Below are 11,253 nucleotides of genomic sequence, written 5' to 3' on the forward strand. Positions count from 1 at the left end.
GAGTGCCTTGCCCAAAGCTTCAAAGGCCAAGATAAATGTGGGAGAACGTCCTGGTCCAGGTCCCAGCCTGCAAGAAGCTGCTTGCTTCACAGTAAATGAAGACTTGGATTTGGACCCCAGGGAGCCTGGTCTTCCCATCTGTGTTACCTGGAGAACCTGAGCTCACCACTCTGCCCTTAGCTTCCCTGACTGTAAAATGGAAGAAGACTTCTGAGACCCCCTTTAGCCCCAGAATCAGGGAGAAACCCCTGCCTGGCCCAGAGTCACTGACACACATGTCTTCAAAGAAGACCCTGCACCACTGGAGACTGAAGATCTCAAAGGTACAACTTGAGTCGGGCTTGTCCATCAGCCCCAGGACCTTGGACAGCACCTCCACCCCCTCTTTCATGACCTCAAAGGGTCCCTGGGGATGGGAGGAAGCTTCCTCTAGCTTTTCACCTGGGGGGAGTGGGGGAAGAGACAGACCACAAAGCCCCCCGGCCACCCACGGGGGAGTACCCCCAGCTGCTCCCTCGTCTCACCTCCTGGTGGCCATGTTGCCCAGGGTCCTTATGGACATGAACTGCAGAGTGTTGTGGGCACAGCTGGCCCCCTTTGGCCAGCTTTGTGACTGTGGCCCTCAGCATCTTCTGGCCAAGACCTGGTTCATGCATGAATTCGGAAAGAGAAGTGTTCCCAAAAAAGAGGCCAGGATCAGTAGGGCACTCCCCCCACACACTGGGAGTCCCCAAGGGCACAGGGAGGAGGGAGGAGGCAGGAGCCTGATGAGAGGGACTCAGGACTGGGCAGTCCTTGATTCTGAGGAGATTCCCATTGTCCTCAGTACCTGGCGGGCACTTGGGATGCTTGTTTAACAAACCAAGCTTGACTGAGACCCCTCTGTGGGCAGCCCCTAGCCCAGAGGAATACAGGTGGCTGTGGGAGCCTGGGGGCCCCTGAGCCCAGGACCAATGGACCTCCAGGAAGGAGGCACAGCTGGCCCATGTGTCTGCAATCCTAGAAATCTGGGCAGTCTCCCACTCCCCTCAGCCACCCCAGCTCCCTCACACACATTCACAAACATACACACACATACACACACATACATACACATGCTCATTTCACATGATCACTCACATTTACAACTACTCCCACACATATGCACACCATAGGCTCACACATACTTACACATGGACATTCACACACATAAGCACACACACAAGCACATACATGCTCACACCTTAGACACATTCACACAGACGCACGCACATGCTCACACATACACATACACATGAACATTTGCAATCAAACACACATATACTCACACCTACTTATACATGGACATTCACAAATACACACTCCTACACACAAGCATACAGCACGCTCACACATACTTACACATGGACATTCACCTTCATAAATATACGCACTCACACAGAGAGAAACATTAAGATAACCTCCATCTCTGACTCCCCTGGGTACAAGTGAGGGAAAGGGATCACTGGCTCCCCACTCCCCACAACAGAGACCTAGCTGGGATCAGCTCCCCATGGAGTCCAGGAATGGCAACAGAGGCCAGGCAGGAAAAGGAAGAAGGAAGTGGACCCTGGCCTTGGAGCAGCACCCCTGGCCCCCCTCATACTGCCCACCACCTCCCCCAGCCCTGGGTCGGCACTCACTTCTATGAAGAAGGTCATGCTGTTGATTCTCCAGGAGACCGAATCCACATCCAGGCCCAGCAGAAGTAGCTCTGCCAACTGCTGTTTATAGGTGCCCAGGTGATGCCTGATGGCTCTGGGGAAGGAGGGGAGAGGCAGTTGGGGGAGACAAGGGCTTTTCTGAAGCCCCTTATGATTTCTTAGAGAACAATGATGTTCCATCAAGTCCATAAACCACAACTTGTTCAGCCATTCCCCAATTCAGCATCCCCTCACTCACTTGCCAATTATTTGCCACCAGAAGAGAGTTACTAGGCATATTTTAGCTCCTGGACAGTTTTCATGGTCAGCCATCAATTCATTAGCAAGTTGCCAATCAAAGGGGGAGACAAACTGCAGATGAACAATGGGCAGCTGAGGGAAGGGCTGAGAGCTATCTGGAGAAGTGGGATTTTAGGGGGGACTTTCAGGAGACTTTCAGTAGTACCAGGAGAGGAGGGGAGTGTCTGGGTGTGACAATACCCAGAAGATGGGACCACTCCACCAACTAACACCACCCTTACTCCTCCAGCTTTGATCTCACATCATTTCCTTGACTGATTTTCCAACCCAATTGGACCACACCCTCTCACGGACGTCTCCCACAAATCTGCCACAGTCTCAAATGTGCCCATTGATCAAGACTTGTGTCGAACAGTTCTCTGGGTGGCTCATCCCAACCTCAGATTCTAAGTGGGCAGGAGCTGCCCCCAAGCTAAACTGCCTATCAATCTCTTCCAGTGGTTAGCAATGTGCTCTGCACACAGTTGGTCTGAGGTCAAAGGAATTGACAAGAAGGAACCAACCTGACTATGTAGGAGATGAGACCTCGTCCAGGGGCCAAGGGCTAGGTCAGGGTGGGAGTCAGGGACAATGTTCTAACCTCTAACCAAATCTTAACATCTGTGATTCAGTGAGCACCTGTTCTGCTTCTTTAGTCAAGTCATTTCATCCCTCAATGATGCCTGAGATTCCTTCTCATTAAATCTGTGTGCTCTTAAGGAAGGCCTGCATGGGAGCTCCAATGAGTAGGAAGAACAGGCAAAAATTCCTGAGGGGGACTTGGAAGGATGAAACATGTGTGAGGACATGATTTGGGTTTGGGACCTCTGGTCTTGTTGGCATAGGGAGTTTACTCCCCCACCAGAACAATTGGCATTTTCTCTGAGGCTGCGAACCTTAGAGAGTTGCTTTAGATACACAATGGTCCATTGACTTGCCCAGGGTCACACAGGCAGAATGTGCCAGACATAGAACTTGAACCCAGATCTTGATGACTTTATACTGGACCCACCATTCAACACGCCACCCTGCTTGGAAGATGTGAAATCAGAAGTGGGTCTGATTGCTCCAATGTGGTTGGGTGTCTTAATCTTCAAGGATGTTTCTAATGAAAATGTTTAGTTGTGGAGGTGGGGGTGGGGAGAGCATGGCATTACCCAGACTCCAGACTAAGGCTTGGGCCTCCCAGCCAATGTTCACCTACTTATTCAGAGGCTGTGGCTGCCTAGCAGACAAGTCAAGACTACCTCCCTTTCCTGGTAACAGCCAGTCAACAGAACACAAGCTTCCACCAGGTGATGAAGCACTTCTCCATGATGGATGGAGGGCAGGTAAGTAAAGATGGTGCTCAAGATCTCTTGAACCTGAGGAGATGGAGACCATGACCCTAGGAAAGGAAGTGCTGACAAGACCTACCCCACTCACTACCTTCAATTTAAGGTCATGCCCTCACAATTGGAGAATGGTCTTCAGCCGTAACTCAGCACCCTTGTTGTGTCTGAGGCCACTGGCCTCTAGGCTTTCACAGGCACTTTGACACTTTGATGCTAATCACTAGGGAACCATACCAATGGAGCAGAGAGGTCATCAGGGAGTTCCTCAAGCCTCCCATGTCCACTCACCCACAGGAATGAATCCAGAGCAGAGGCTCTTTACCTAGGTGGGCCAATCCTCTATATTTTCATTTGACACATTTAAACAATGTCTTCTGAGAAGAGTTGGAGAAGAGTTGGTCTGTAGACCACCCAACTGCCAAAGGGGCCCAAGATCCAGGAAAGGTCAAGAGACCTCATCTAGAGATTCATGGTCCTGGAGGGACCTAGTCTCCCTGGATCTAGAGAGGAAAGGCGGAATCTTGGGGCTGTAAGGAACCTCAGTGGAGGCACAGTCCCATCTTGGGATAGAGATCATTGTGAGCAAGTCTTTCCTAGAATCAAGCCTAAATTGACCTTTTGGCAATTTTTCCCTTAGTTGCTAGACCCAGCCTGCCATATGACAGCCCTTCATATAACTGGAGACATCCAGCTTATATGGCCCTGCCTCCCACCCCACCCCCCATTCTTCTGAGCCACATCCCAGGTTCCTTCAATTGATTTTCCTACAGTAGCCCTGGGGACTTTCACCATCTTAGTGGCCCTTCCTGTGTACAGCCTCTGGTTTTCCCCAACGTACTTCCTCAACTCTGATGAAATCTAAGGAAGGGGATAGTGGGACCAGCAGCTCCCTGGTCTGGATACTAAGATGGTGAAAGTCCCCAGGGCTACTGTAGGAAAATCAATTGAAGGAACCTGATTCTCTCAACTGATACAGCCCATGGCTGACTCCTGTGGAGCCAACTCAACCCTTTCTTTCTGACTGACCCCACTAGGTCTCTGATGCCCAACCCAGAAGAAGGAGCCTTCCCAAACACAAAAGACATTGGGTTGAGCACAGAGGGTGGCCCTGGTATGGTGGCACCAGGTGAAATCTCAAGCAATGTCCTTGCAGGCCATCAGTCTCCCCTGGAAGAAGCTAACTCTGATGTTAAGAGGTTCCTACACAATCTGGGGAGAAGCAGCCTAAAGTGGGGAGGCTGTCGGGTCCAGACTTTCATGGCTGCTCGACAGTTCAGCACACAGTGCCTGGGGTCTACAGTCAGAAAGGTCTGAGTGTAAATCCTCCCTCAGCATTGACTGGAAGGCTCTGGAGGGGCTGGGAGTCCAGCATGTGGAGAGATCCCAGGGGAAATCTCCCAACCCAGAGGCTGCTGGGCAGAGCCCTGGGAAGCTTCTGGCAAGTTGCTGGGGACCACATACTGATGTCCTAGTGGAGGTGTGGGGAACATTGGGAAACAGACCCGCCTTGTGCAGGAAAAGAGTCCACCTTCAGCTCCCTCATGGGAATCATAATGGAGTCAAGCTTTCAGAGCTGTAAGGGTCAAGTGAGGTAAGAGGTGTAGAGTGTTTTACAAATCTTAACATGGTGGATAAATGCTAACCAGTGATGGTGGTGGTGGTAGTAGCAGTGGTTGCAATAGTGGTAGCAATGCGGGAAGTAGCAGTCGTCATAATGAGAGTGGGGGTATTGGTGGTGGTGGTGGTGTGGGTAGCAGTAGAGTTGCAATAGTAGTGGTGGTGGTGGTAGTGCCAGGAATCCCCCTGGGAAGACCAAGGAGCCCCACCCACCCACTCCCACCCTCTGCCTGCCAGCACACACAGAATTTGACTGGGAGTAGCAGTGGGCATGGGAGGCTCAGCCCTAGCTGCGGCCTGGATCAGACACTGCCCCAAGCTCAGGGAGCTGCCTCGGTCACCTCAGCAATTTTCAAGGACAGGGAGGACATCTCCTTTTCATCTGTGGTGTCCAGCTCTTCTTTTATCTTCCTCAGCACCCTCTCTGTCTTAGGGTCCCACTGGGACTCGGCCTGACCTGAAATTGGAAGAGACTGTGATAACTCTGCACAAGGCGGGTCTGTTTCCCAATGTTCCCCACACCTCCACTAGGACATCGGCATGTGGTCCCCAGCAACTTCCCAGCAGCTTCCCAGGGCTCTGCCCAGCAGCCTCTGGATTAGGAGACTTCCCCTGGGGCCCCTCCACACCCTGGACTACAAGCCCCTGATTAATGTGACAGAAAAGGGAAATGACATAGGATGGTGGGGATGTGGAAAAATTGACACACTCATGGATTGTTGGTGGACTTGGCCAGTTATTCAACCATTATGGTGGGCAATTTGGAATTCTGTCCAAAGGATGTTACCATTAAGCACACCCTTTGATTGAGCAATTCTGCTACTGGGTCAGAAATTAAAACACACAAATGGACAAAGACAGTTTTTAGCAGCTCTTTTGAAGATGGCAGAGAATTAGACATTGAGGGAATGTCCATCACCTGGAGAAGGGCTAAACAAGTTGTGGTATCTGATTGCCATGCAAAACTATTGTACTTCAAGAAATGATGAACAGGATGAGCCCAGTAAAACCTGCCCTGATGTAAAATGAAGTGAGCAGGGCCAGAAGGCTGTGCACAGGAAAAGCACTATTGTACAATGACCAACTGTGAAAGAATTAGCTCTTGTCAGCAATACAATAATCCAAATTGCAAAGGTCTCATGATGAAAAACCCTACCTACCTCCAGAGAACATGTGATGGAGGTTCAATGAAGAGCAAAGCAGTCTATTTTTCACTTTTTATGGTGCCTTTGGTACGTGTTTTCTTTCACAACATGTCTAATACTGAAAGGACTGCACATGTAGAAACTATCAAATTGCCCTACTTCTCACAAAGGGAGGAAAGACTTTAGAACTCAAAAAATGTTTTAAATGAATCTTACAAAAGTGACTGTAACTGAGGGAAAAACATAAAGTGGGAAAAACCTAAAGTCTTTAAATCTATAAGGGTCTTTGCTTTCTCTTCTCAGGAAGAGTGCCATCTCTTTAAGGGTAGGGCCAACCTCCAAAATCCTCTGAATGATCTCCCTCCCACCCCCAACTTGAGAAGAGTAGAAGCAGACTGATTGCTTGGTCTTCTCACCCTAGGTCTATCAGACAGATGATGGCATCAGTGGTGGACTGGCAGGTCCTTAGATGCCAGTCACACTAAGTGGAACCAGGATTCCAAGGAGGGAGCCAAACTGACCAGGTTGCAGGTCTATCTGTTGATGATGAAAGGGAAAATGGCTGGACTGGTTAGAGACATTGACTCTGGCACCCTCTCTCCCCCTGTCTCTCTGCCTGTCTGTTTCTCTGACACACATACAATAAACACTTTCATTACACTCACAGCTGGTCTCAGATATCAATCCAGAGACAATTCAGTTTATTGCTAGAAAACTTATTGAGAAACATTTCTTCCTCCTCTCAACAGGAAGGCAAGGAGACTGGGGGTGTGGAGTGGTCCATACAACTTTAGCATGATCTCTGGGGGCAGCTGGCTTTATGTAAGAATTTCTGGATTTTGTTACAAGGGGGTGGAGGGTCAGGGGGATATGATTGGGGCCAAAAAACAGGTGACAATGAAAAAAAACAAAGTTTAGTAGGCCAAACCTGCCCCTTCATTGTCCTGGAGGACTTCCAAAGAAGAAATACACTCTATCGATTTGGGGCTGTTATTAAGAGTCTTAGGGTCAACCCCAGCACTGAGAGGAGAAGGGAATCACCCAGGGTCACACATCCACTAGCTGTCAAAATTAGCATTTGAATCCAGCACAACTGGATGTTGTGAAGTGTTTCATAATTGGCCCTCTGGGGGCCAAAGGCACTTGTGAGATGAAGCCATTGCTTTCCTAAGTTCACACATCAACATTCAATAACTTAGACTGTGGTTTGTACTCTGGCCTTTGCTCATCTACAAGGTTCACCCTGAAAGTTTAACAATCAGCTCTCCAGAGCTATTGAGCACTGCTTCCACAAAGCCAGGAGCCCAGGTCTTCCACTCAAGGGACAGCCAGCCCTCTATCCACTATTGCACCTCTTTTCTAAAGAGCTTGTCTCCCTAAACCCTCTTGGACTGCCAAGCATGGACCTCGTTGACATAAAGGAAGGAATCGGGAAGGCCCGAGTTAGAATATTGCCATAGCCATACTTTGGAACCCAGGATGATCTGCTTCCTCAATGTTCAACCAAACCTTAAACCAGACTGGACAAGCAGGGACTGTCCCCATAGCTGGAGACCAAGGAGTGCCAGCCTCCCCAGAAATATCAACCTGGAGCATGGGAGGGCCATGAGGTATCAATGATGAAGAGGGTCAGTTTCAGAGGAAACGGGGAAACAAGGATACTCTGACACAGACTGGGGAAAGGGGTACAACACTGACCCAGAGCCAAGGGTGCTCCTCACACTCAAAGAGCAGGAAAGTCATGAGACAAAGGTCCCAGACTGGGGGGGGAGACACTATTTTCAAGGGTTGATTTGCATTTGTTTCTCAATAGGAGTGAGAGAGAAAAAATAAATGTTTCTTATTTGGGAAGATTTATGTTTCAAATTTCCCTTCTACTTATTTTGAAGGGCAGAAAGCCACCCCTTGACCCCAGCATGTGAATGAGCTGAGTCCTAATCTGTGAATTCATATATGATCACACCTCACTGCAGCCCAGTCCCTGATTGGGGTTCATCAATGGGGGCTCATCCATGAAGGCTCCTCATTGGGTGCTCAGCCTCAAGAGCAGTGGGTTTACCTGATCCTGGGGACCTCCTGTGCTTACCTGGAAGTTAACATCTTCTTTAAAGACTTTTATTAGATGGAGGCTCAGTTTGACAGCTCTTTCTCTCTCTGCCAGGCCTGCTCTGGCTGAATCCACTTTTTTAAAGAGCTGTGGGATGGGGAGGAAGTGAGGAAGCAGAGAGGGACTTGAGCTCCTTCTGACAAGATCAATTGGAAAACTCTGGAGCTCCATAGCCTTCCCAGGGGAAGGCTTCCCCTCAGAGCCTGGGATAATCTCCCCACACTTTGCCATGAAGGGCCCTCAGACTCCCCATGCTGGCAAGCTGACCCCATGCTCTGGAGCTATGAAAGTTGAATCAGAAGAGCAGAGAGGGTTGGAGGACCCAGGTCTAAGATGCTCCATTCGTGGCCACCATGGAAGGCAGCTTCTTTGATCAGTGGGGAGAGGGCCTCGGGACTCTCTCCAGACACATCAAATGTCTCCGGGATTCCCATGTGATTCATCTCTTTGGAAGAGAAGGCTTTGAGTCAGTTTGAGGAGTGGACCCATGTTATTCTGATATAGGGTCTGAATCCAAGAGCAAGAATGCATGGGGTCATTACATCCATCAGCAGGCACCAGAACCTTAGTAAGGGCCCTTTTCTGCCAGATATGAGAGAGAACAGCAGAGAAATTGTGGGAAGGTTCCCTGGGTTGAGTCTTTTAAACACTGGTGGCCTCAGTTTCTTCCTTTGTCTAATGAAGGGGTCAGGTGAGATGATGTGGAGAGCCTTTCCATCTCACAGGCTATGACCCAGTGAATTGAGGCCCAGGGATGCTGGGGAAGCCTGACACACAAACCAGAGGTGATTCTACGTCTGATGGGCTTGAGACCAGACACAGAGGAGAAGCCAGAACCTGAGCCAGGTTCACCTTCACTGCCATGACTAGAGACAGAAGAAGGTATTTGGTAGGGATTCTCACTTCCCCAGGCTGCTTCTAGTCTGCTAGGCCTTGAATTTGCCCTTGTACTGGGACTCTAAGAGAGGGGTGGGGGGCTTTCCCTGTGGCAGGCTCTCCCTATGTGACTCCCTTGGGCTGAACTTCAGAAGAGTTTGTTCATGCCCCCAAGGGCTGATCACAAGGTCAACAATGGCAACAACCTGGGTAACACCCCCTCTGCTCTTCCCCCTGGTCAAGGAGCCTCACCCAGGTCAGGTCTCAGGAAGGCCACAGCCTGAGGATCACAGGTCAGTGGGGAGGTCTGCTTCAGCACCAAGTCCACCATAGAACAGAGGAGGAGTCCAGAGACCAGAACTCACCTGGGCCTGGTCATTGTTCTCTTCTGGAGGAGGGAGAGGAAGGACACTGCAGACTCCTATACAGCAGCTCCTGGGTGCTCTTAGCACTGAAGGACCCAGTTCACTAAGGAAACAAAGCACACTGAGAGGGGGCCCAGCAGAAGATAGATAGATAGATAGATAGATAGATAGATAGATAGATAGATAGATAGATAGATATAGATAGATAGGTATAGACAAAACCACTGCAGACTCCTATACAGCAGCTCCTGGGTGCCCTTAGCACTGAAGGACCCAGTTCACTAAGGAAACAAAGCACAGTGAGAGGGGGACCAGCAGAATATAGATAGATAGATAGATAGATAGATAGATAGATAGATAGATAGATAGATAGATATAGACAAAAGGGCCCCATTGTCCAAAGGCAGGTGGAAGGAAGATGGAAGGGGGCCAGTCCTAGTACAGGCCTGTTTTACAGTAGGAGCTTCACCAATGCTGATGACCACCTGAATACAGTGACAGGAAGGAAATTGCCCATCCTGAAGGATCTGACATGGATATAAGGGGAAAGAGAGGAGGAAATGGAGAGCAGGTGGCCCAGCCCCTGGAGAACCCTGATGGGTCCCCCAATTCATGAAAAAGAGTTCAGCCCAACCTAGAACCCAGACCCATGAGTGGGGAGATTGAGCTCAGTCTAGCCTAGAGTCCAGATTCACAGCTCCTAGGGCCATGGAGCCTGCCTTGGACACATCCTGGTCCCTTCATTCTGGGAAAGTTCTCCAAGTTCTAGATGCCTCAGTTTCATCATCTGCAAAATGATGTTCGACTTGTCAGCCTCTGAGGTCATTTCCAACTCTAAGTCTATACCCTTATATCCCCTGACTTCCCATTCGGGACATTCTTCACTCTCCCTGCTGACTGAATCAACCTAGCTGCCCCTGAATCCCGAGTCCTCCTGGCCTTGCCTCAAGTGCTCCCCTCTCCCAGGAGGCCACTCTGGACTTCCTGGCTGTGTTGGTGCCCTGGCCTGCCCAAGATGTGGGGCAGCATAAGGAGAGAGAGAGAGAGAGAGAGAGAGAGAGAGAGAGAGAGAGAGGATATAGACAGATACATGCATAGATATGGATCATCAGAGACATGAAAGAGATGTTAATAGATGACAGACAGACAGACATATATAGAGAGAGGTAGATAGATATAGATAGATGATAAATATACAGACAGAAGTAGATAGACATATATAGAAAGATAGAGGTAGACATATAGAGAGAAACAGATAGATATAAAGATATATAGATAGGCAGATAGATATAGATAGACAGACAGATATAAGATAGACAAAATCAGATAGATAGACAAACAGATATATAGAGAGTATATATATTTATACATGTATATATATATATTTATACATGTATGTATATATATATATCAGAGAGAAACAGAAAGATATAAAGATAGATAAACAAAAGCAGATATAGATACTTGATAGGTAGATATAAAGATAGATGGATAGATGATAGATAGACAGATAGATAAATAGATAAACAGATAGAGGGATATGATAGGCAGAGGTAGATAGACAGACAGACAATAGATACAAATAGAGATAGAGATAGAGATAAATAGAGAATATATAGAGAGATGTGATATATATGTAAAGGAAAACATATAGATATAAATAGATGATACATATGAAGATATATATATATAGGCAGATAAATATAGATAGACAGAGGTAGGTAGGTAGGTAGGTAGTAGATAGATAGGTAGATAGATAGATAGATAGATAGATAGATAGATAGATAGATAGATGATAGATAGATAGATAAATAGATAGATATAGAGACTGATTATATATATAGTGAG

The sequence above is a fragment of the Macrotis lagotis genome, chromosome 6 (genome assembly GCF_037893015.1).
Source record: "Macrotis lagotis isolate mMagLag1 chromosome 6, bilby.v1.9.chrom.fasta, whole genome shotgun sequence".
Classification (NCBI taxonomy): Eukaryota; Metazoa; Chordata; class Mammalia; order Peramelemorphia; family Peramelidae; genus Macrotis; species Macrotis lagotis.